This window comes from Castor canadensis, chromosome 3 (assembly GCF_047511655.1).
Source record: "Castor canadensis chromosome 3, mCasCan1.hap1v2, whole genome shotgun sequence".
NCBI classification, from domain to species: Eukaryota; Metazoa; Chordata; class Mammalia; order Rodentia; family Castoridae; genus Castor; species Castor canadensis.
Genome location: NC_133388.1, coordinates 175,269,970 through 175,279,203, shown reverse-complemented (window position 1 = coordinate 175,279,203; position 9,234 = coordinate 175,269,970). Strand labels below are relative to the sequence as shown.

The window sequence follows — 9,234 nt, the reverse complement described above, 5'->3', positions numbered from 1 at the left end:
TTGGACTTGAGATCAGGGAATGGTATGGACCTTCACTGGCTTTTAGGGCAAGCTTTCTTAATCCATTTTTATTAGAGCTCCACATTGGATGTTGGATTAAGATAAAATTAAGTAAATAAATAAAACTCATTTGCCCTTCATAGTTTCTCCTTCTATGGATAATTCACCCAGATCCTTCACAGAGGAGGATCAACTCGAATGTCTTTGTACCATTAACAGCTTGCTTAGCTTTCATTTGTGCACTCACATGAACAAGCGTTGGATGTGCCACTGACCCACCAGTTTCTACAAATGGTTAGTTTCTATTCCCAGATTAAGCTCAACTGGGGCACTGTGTTATACACTGTAATCTAAATTTTCTTCAATTTTTCCTTCTACAGAAAGGAAAAATGAGGATTACCAAAAAAAGACATCTTTGCCAGATAAAACATAATTTCCTTTATTTCTGCCTCTTTGCACCATTAAGAGACTTATTCTCTTCTATTTATTTTCAGCACTTTTCTTCATTTCTGGGAAGTCTGACCTGCCTAAATCATTATTGCATCTGAATAGAGTTTTGCAGACAGATTTCCAGTAATGGGCTCAAATAATGGCCTCTACTTGGCATTTCATAATGGGCCTTTATGGCACATAGAGGGACAATGTGTCTTGCATGTTTCCTGAGAAGCAAACATGAGTGACCCCAGGGGCGTAGTGGCATTGTCAGAATCAGCTCACCACACATTCTGAATTTCTCTATAATCATATAGTATGGAAAATTTGCATTCCAAATCATAATATATTTGTGCTTTGTTATGCATAAAATGTCTTATTAATATTTTAATTGATGCTCCACACAGGCAGACATACCGTTTTTACCTTGCACACTTGTGCTGGTTAATGTTTGTTTAGATGCATTCCTGTTTGAGATTATGTGCCTTGGAAGCAGGGAAAAGGGATTTAAACCTTCTTTTTTCATTTGTGTGTTTATTTTGTGGTGCTGGGATTAGAGCCCATGTCCTTGCATATGCTAGGCAATTGCTGTACCTGAGCCACACCCCAAGTCCTATGAGTGCCATTTGTGGCAAACATCTGCCTTCATGTTAAGTGACATCCTCTGTGGGTATACCTTTTTTGCACAGCTGTCAAGTGGCTCCACAAAGCCTTGGACTTTGGTCACTGGTCAGTGTGACTGCTACTCTACTCTAGTTCCCAGAAAGATCCTCAAGCCTGGGGGGGGGCAGCCCAAAAGAGTACAGGCTATCCCACTGGAGCTTATGGCCTTTCCAGCTCAAACTTCCCACACCTCCCAACACCCATAGGGTCTTAGACCAAGAGGTACTGATCTCTAGGCCTAACTGTGGTCCCAGGTCTCATGTACACTGCGGGGAAAAGTCTTTGCTGGGTGCTGGCCTCCTGAGATTAAACAGGAACTTTGAGTCCCAATGGCCACAAGAAAGTCCTCAGTGAGGCAGCTGGAGCTCCTGTGAACTGCATGCCAGCAGCTAACTGCAGGTACTAGCCTTGGATTTCTTAAGCATTGAGCACCCAGGCTGAATCCAAGCCCATTATCAGAGCAGCAGCACCACTGATGTCCATCCTTCTGCTGGTCAGAAGATGGAATCACCTACTACTGACCTCAGAGCTGTGCCTAGGACACACACCTGCTATGCTCCCCAGACACAAGAGTTGTGGCAGGACTAGGTCCCAGTGGCAGAACCAGAGGGAGGAGGAAATTCTAGCAGCTTGCAAACCACACCCCTGTGGTTATGGTTTTGAAAATGTTTCACCAGAATCGCTGCTTTGGAGACTTGGCTGGTGTCTGTGATCTGGTCCCAACTGCCACAGGACCACTGGCGCTGGCACAGGATGGAGGGCAGGAGCAGCAGCAGCAGCAGAGTGACAGCAAGGTACAGTGGGCTGGGGCGGTCCTGGTTTTGAAGAAATATCCATTTTGAAGAAATGCCATTTGTCCTTTTCTTGGGTGCTTTCTTGTGCTCTGCTCCTTTGGTCTTTGTGGAAGGCAGTGGTACCACTCTATCCCTCTTAGATGCAGAGGCAACGACCCCCCTCCGCCCCACCCGTGGTCTCCTGTCTGTCTGTCAGCCTTCTCATCTCCCTTTGGTTCATCTGAGTTCTCTTTTCCATTCTGCTGAATAATTCTGAGTGCCTTTTGAGATCCAACTGAGACACAGAGGCTTTTCTGGAGTTGGTGATTTTTGTTTCAGCGGCTCTTCTAGTGCCTTCCAGTTCTGAGAAAAATCTGGAGATTTTGGAGGTCGCTTCCTGGCCTCCTGCTTCCCCTTTGCAGTTTCTTCTTCCAGAACCTCTCCTTGTTTTCCTTCGGAGCCAACTTCTTGACAGGCCCCGGCTGGGCCATAGGGATGCTGGGGGGAGGAGGAGGGTGCGCGCTTGGAAGTCGGGGTCCTCTCCTTCATCCTTCCTCCCTCCGGTGCCGGATCCCTAAAGTCCAGCCCCGACAGACCAGAGCCCTGCCCCGGAACACCAGCTCACCGCGGACTGAAATCTCAATTCTCTCATTTTAAAAGATATCTAAGACTGGTCAAGTCACTCATCCTCTTCGAATGTAGATCCTGTTCCGTAAAATGGACTGCGGGGATGATTGAATCTATAACTGGGCATTCTTTTTTGGTGAGTAATTGTTCCATGTTAAGGAGGAAGGACTGAATAGAGCCGTGGGGGAAGTCTGAACCCTAGACCATTTTGAAGATGGTTAAGATAAGCATTATCATGAAATGTAAACCACTCTCATTTTGCAATTGTTTTATTTTCTCATATCGGTTCCTTGGGGATTTCTTATAGTGCTTTTACTCACAGGAATGCCAATGTTAGGAGAATTAATACTCATAGAAAACTTAAGACAGTTGTTAGCCCAGGCTTCCAGACTCATCCCTATTGAACCCAACTGAACAGATGCTTATCAAAGATCTTTTCTGTGCCCATCACTTACCAGGCTCTCTGGGCCATGTGGGAAAACTGTGAGATATGGTCTATACGTGCAAGGATTTGAAGTCTGGTTGGAAGCAACTTTTGAAGCAGTTATTAGAATTTTTCAGTAATAGCATAACAATATGGGAGAATGTAATACATAAAAAATAGTGCATGTTTATCAAGGGCCTACTGGATAATGTGGCATGCTAACAGCACATTTCTTATTATTCTCAAAACAACCCTGAAAGAGTAAAACAAAAACCTATTCTTTCTGTTTTGCTACTATGGAAATCAGGACTCTAGTTCACGACTGTATAAATCAGGTGTCAAACAGGAGTGGATTTAGCAGTTATATGTCAATCACCAAGTCCTACTGCACTGAGTTGTTTGTACAAATGGACTGTTTTTGTACTGATTATTGAGTTGGAGTGTTTGGGTAAAATAAAAGTAAGAACAATAACCTCTCAGGGTGTAGACATAAAGCTAACATGAGATTTACTCAGTATCTATTATATTGGTCAAAGAGACTATTGCAAAAACTAACTCTAATTTCAACATGACAACTTACATTCTTTGCAACCTCTTCCTACTTCTATCATGGTACCTGATACATTGCCAGAGACCAGTTATTAATGCTTACTAATATCCACATGCTTCTTGCCTTCCTCTGCCTCCTTCTCAGTTAGATCAATCACGTGGCTCTTCAGCCTGATGGAATGACTGAGGTTGTTAAGAATCTGAAGTGCTTTTCCCATCCTCTCATCCTCTTGTGTATGTTTCAGACAGCACCAGAATGACCCTGCAAGCAGAAATGGAAACTCTTGGGTCTCTGAGTCTCTGCCTGGAGGAGAGCTTCCAGGACAGGTCTGCCAATAGGGTCATCAACATTGTACTGTGAGTAAGCAGAAAACAAACTTTTATTGCATTAAGCCACCAAGATTTCACTTGTTTGTTACAGTAGCTAACCTGTTGGACCAATACAAGTATGGGGTAAACATTTGCCATGTGAGAGACATTCATGTTCTCCAAATATAAATAATTTTGGAATTTTAAAAAAATCATGATCCACAGCTTGCTGACAAATTAAATCAGACTTTCTAGGGGATGGTATCCAAGTATCAGTCATATTTTTATTTTAATTTCCTATGGGATTTGCAAAGCTTTGTGCTGTATTGGTGCTAATCTAAAAAAGTGTAGTCTCTGGATCTTGTTAAAAATATAATTGCTTAGATATCCAGACCTATGGAATCAGATATTTTTGGAATTTGTGCTTTAGCAATTCTCTAGGGGAAGAGAACAGGCATTCTTAGATACATTATAGCTTGACAAGCACTGTACTAGAACATTCTGCTCTAATGAATCTCAAAGCATGGTCCTCTGACTACAATCAGAGTTGCCAGAAAATGCTTCCTAGAGGCAGATTTCTGGACAATTCCAGGTCTACTATATAAGAATCTGGTGGTAGAGGTACCATGATATCATCATGCCTAAAGAATTTTCTAGATGATTCTTGGTTCAACACAATTCACATTTATCAGTTAATGTTGCCATTTCTCCTTTCCTAGACTCTCATTTTTCCACCAACTACCAGCTCCCATTTCCCCTCTGGTCCTGCCCATGACATTCAGGATGCGAAGGACGGTGGTTTTTTATTATCAACCTTACATATGGCTTCCTTCTGTAGTTGCTTTAAACATAGTGTCTTAAGGTGTCTTATAGACCATTAACTATTAAACATGGAAGCTCTGGAGCAGAGAAATTTTCAATTTAAAAGATGAGAAATGATGCAAACTGAAGAGAGTCAAATCTGAAGTCCCTCAAAGAACGATATAAGTCAACCCATGATCCAGTTGATAGAGCCTCGATTTCAACTCATCTTCTTAGGAATCGTATCTATTGTATAGAGAAAGCTACTTAATGGGACTAATTTTGTTGAGAGATAGAAAGAGCTTAAAAGAGAAATGGGAAAGGAAGCCGGAAGATGATTGAGACTACATTGTGTAAGTTCATCAGGTGGGTCCTGGTTTGGGAGTGAGCTTCGGCCGTGGCTATAAACGTCACAGGCTTATAAAAAGAGAGATTCTATAGCAGGTCTTTTTGATCAGAGAGAAACAAAATCTTATTTTCTCCCAGTTTCTTTTCCGTCTTTTTCTTGTTTTCTTTTTTTCTTAAGGTTAACTTATTCTTGACTTTGGGATGGTACACTGGTAATATATCTGGCTGCTAGAACATAACTGAAAATTATAGATACTAGTAACCTTTGTGCCTGCTGGGGTTGTCCTATTTTTTTCTCTGCTTCATTCCTTCTTTTGTTTCTATCTATAGGTACTGACTGAGCACCAATTTGGAGCTGGAGAGCAGAGGCACAAGATGTAAATAAGAAGATCTCTGTCCTGGTCTTAAGAAAGTTTATATCTAAGGAAATATATGTGTCATAGCCCCAGAAACAGGATCTGTGCTCATGGGGGAAGCAAGGGAAGAGGCAGGGCTCAGAATGGAGGTGAGCAGACTCACTCTTTTACTCTGAACTCTTTTGCTCTTTTCCTTCCTTCCTTCCTTCCTTTCTCTTTCTTTCCTGTCTCTTTTTTCCCCCTGACAAATGGGTTTAACAGATTAGTGCATTAGTCTTTTTTACCTTCTCCTCCTAAGGCCTGCTTCAGTTCAAGCTCTTTGATTAGCACTTTCTCTGCTGGCGCTGTTCTGAGCAAGTTTGTATCTCAGATCTGTTGGCATTTGTTCTTGCGAGGGAGGTGAAAAGATAAAAAAGATTATTTGAAAAAAAACACAATAAAGTTTTCAAGATCACATCATCTAGTGATAAATGTTCTTAGAAATTCATGTTCTCTGACTGAGCAAATATAAATGATCAATTTCTCAGACAACCAATTTATTTAAGAAGGGAATTATATATGAATGTATATAAATACCACTGCTGGAGGCTGCTAAAAATTATGGTTTATTTCAGCTGTAGGTCCTTGAAACTTAGTAGTTTCACAGAATTATTGGTGCAATAAACCCTAGCAGTTTGTTACAGCATTAGCTGCCCTCTGCTTTCAAGCTATTAATCAATATGCTAGCTATCAGTTACCAGCTATTTACCAGATTTTGAGGATTATTATGTTTTTGTTATAATTTCTATCTTTCTTGCAGTTATTTATTTTCTGTTTCTCTTTTTCTTTCTTTCTGTTTTCTTTTAGCTGTGTTTAACAGAGATAGGAATCGCTAACAGAAAAGATGTGTTCTCACATGCAAAGTGTGACTGGGATCTAGTCAGCACAAAAGATTTACTAAGAGAAAATATTTCTTTAAATCAACCAGCCAAAAAAATACCCTTCCAAATAGTGAAGAAGGAAAAATGAAATGTGAGTGTTTCTTATAGTACTTCTGCTGGATGCATGTGTTTTCTTCCTGGGTGCCCTATTTGTAAATGCCAGTAGGAATGGTAAATGGTTGACTGTAAAACAGCCTTCCACAAATGTCCATAGTGTAATTTGAAGGCGTGCTGTTTCATAGGAAGTTATTCCCCAAAGACATGATCCTCTGAACCTTGGAAGTTTCTTGTTTTAGTGTTTGCTTTTTTTAATCTGTGAATGTTTGGCTCTGTTTCTTTCCATACACTTTGGCTTGGTCTCTGTTAGAATAACATGTAGTTTATGCTTAACGAGGTCACATTGACTATCAAACTGCAAATCAGCAGGGCAAGCAAAAAGGCCATGCAGTCTCTGCTTTCCAGAGAAGAGCAGCCAAAGCTGGACTTTATGTCCAGAGAGTGCGAGTACATAGGTCATTTCCTAGCATAGGGAAGTTTCCTCTTGAGGACATGTTCAATTTGTGCATGTGTGATTGTTTGGTCCAATGTGTTCACTCTCTTAATCTAGTTTGGCAATTAAGAACTTGTTCTAGGTGTGGTTTATTCCTTCTCTACTCTGCTTCTTTATTCTAAGCTTAGTTCATGATCACTTAGATGGACAAGGCAACACAGAATGGCATCTTATCATATTGGTAACTGAAGCACTACATCTTTGAATAATAAGAATATCTAGCTGTGGCTGGGTTTGGTACACTCAATATTTCTTAGTGTTGATGGTCTCTACCTCCAGTGGGATTTAAGGAGCTACTGAAATTTAAAAAAAAAATACTTCCAAGGGGGCTGACCGAGTGGCTTAAGTGGTTGAGCTCCTGACTAGCAAGCATGAGGTCCTGAGTTCAATCTCCAGTACCACCAAAAAAATTAACAATTCCAAGATTAACAGTGTTATACACTTGTGCACCCCTATAATTTAAAGTTAGCAAAAAACTAAGTTTTGTTGGTTTCCTAAGTGAATTTCTACAAAATCTTTTTCTTTTTTCCTTTTTGTTTTTGAGGTGTCAGCTTCCCAAGTGGTGGGGCTATGGGTTCGTGCCACCATATCCAGTTTGCAAAGTCTTTTTCTCCTTCATTTTCAGGCTCACTGACCTAGGAATAGCTGTGTTTAAGTTGATCTAGAGTTAAACTTGGGTTCGTCTCACTTGGCCATTAAATTAAAAATATTCAACATATATTGTTAATAATAAATTAATGAGGAAGAGGTCTTTTTTTTCTTTATTCATTTATTCATATGTGCATACATTGTTTGGGCCATTTCTACTCCGTGCCCTGCCCCCCCTTCCCCTCACTTCCCTCGCTTCCAGGCAGAACCTATTCTGCCCTTAACAGAGTTAAATTGCCACTGAAACATTCTTCTTGCTTTTAAATTTGGATCAAATGTTACAAGTAGGACTTAAGATTAATAATAAAGAATGGACATCAGGCACTTAAGAAATGCACATAAAGCTCATGTTTATAAAGCTCAGGATGTCATCGATGGTAGGGCAGGGGATATGGAGGGAAGTGAAAATCAGAATCTGATATCTTCTGTTGAGAGTCCTGATTTCAGCAGCCACAGTTTGAAGCAAATTGCCCAATGCTCTTCCCATGTGATGGAGTAACTGATCCAACTCCTGAAACCTTCTTGTTACAGTGATGGTAAATGGCTCACAGGCTAAAGCTGTCCATGTTACTGAATGTGTTACTCAGGATTCTCCAGAGAAACAGAGCTAATATTTATAGATGTAGATACAGATATGGAAGATATAGTCGAGAAGATTTTATTGTGGGGATTGGGTGACATGATTATGGAGGCTAAAAGTCTCACCATCTGTTATCTATATATAGAAAACCAGGAAAAGTGATAACATAATTAAATCAATATTCAAAAGCTCAAGAATCAGGGGCTCCAAGGGTAAGAAAAAATGGATGTCCCAACTTAAGAAAAGAGAGTGAGAATGAACCCTTTCTTCCCCCTTTTGTTCTACTCAGTCCTTCAATGGCTTGGATGATACCTGCTCACATTGCTGAAGACAGGTCTTCATATTCAGTCCACTAATTCAAACAAAATTACTTCCAGGAACACCTTCACAGACACACCCTGAAATAATGTATTACTAGCTCTCTGGGCATCCCTTAGCCAGTTAAATTGACATGTAAAATTAAGCATCCCACTAAAATTTGGTTCTTAAAGAAATCACTGACACAGTGAAAATATTTTGCAACTTTTCTAGATTCTCTGCTTTAGTTTCTCCATCTATTAAAAGGGAATGCTTGCCATCACATTGAGTCTTTGGTAGTGCTGAATGTGTTAACTCCATAAGTACATATATTATACGATATTAATTTTAAGTATTTGTATCATTTAATCTCAAGCACCAAGACTGAGTTTTGTCCTTTTCATTAATCACTTTACCATATCATCATCCTGAACTATTTTATTTTTTTTGCCTGATGTGCATTTTTTTTAGAAATTATAGCGTAATACTTAACTGTCAGAGTATCATATGTGGTATGTTCATATAGCATCCCTTTCTTATTCTTATTTTTGGTAGGTTAATCTAAACTATACATTTATTGAATTTGCCTTTTGGATTCTGACAATCTGAGATAAATTTAGGTACATTTACTTTCAATCAACCAGAAGTATGATCAGAACTGGCTGAGATCTCCCACATTCCAGGAGTTTTTAAAGGATTTATGGGGCTGAAGGTATGGTTCAAGTAGTAGAGCACAGGCTTAGTAAGTGTGAGGCCCTGAGTTCAGGCTCCAGGACTCTCAAAATAAGTAAATAAATGAGTAAGTAAGTAAATGAATAAATAAATGCAATGGTTTGAATAACTTTGCAAAAATAGGTTTTATATTATTTATTCTGACCACATAAGGTTTGCTTTCTTATGCAAATTTTTGATAATAAGTAGATAAACAAAGTGTGCACATTTAAAGATAATTTAATG

General features: G+C 39.7%; 1 long non-coding RNA gene across 1 annotated transcript; it reads left to right on the top strand.

The window, feature by feature from the left end:
- Positions 1-3,380: 3,380 nt before the first annotated feature.
- Positions 3,381-6,287, top strand: LOC141421367 (uncharacterized). Its single transcript, XR_012445958.1, has 3 exons — positions 3,381-3,825; positions 5,257-5,431; positions 6,129-6,287. It is a non-coding gene; the product is annotated as an uncharacterized lncRNA (long non-coding RNA).
- Positions 6,288-9,234: the final 2,947 nt, after the last annotated feature.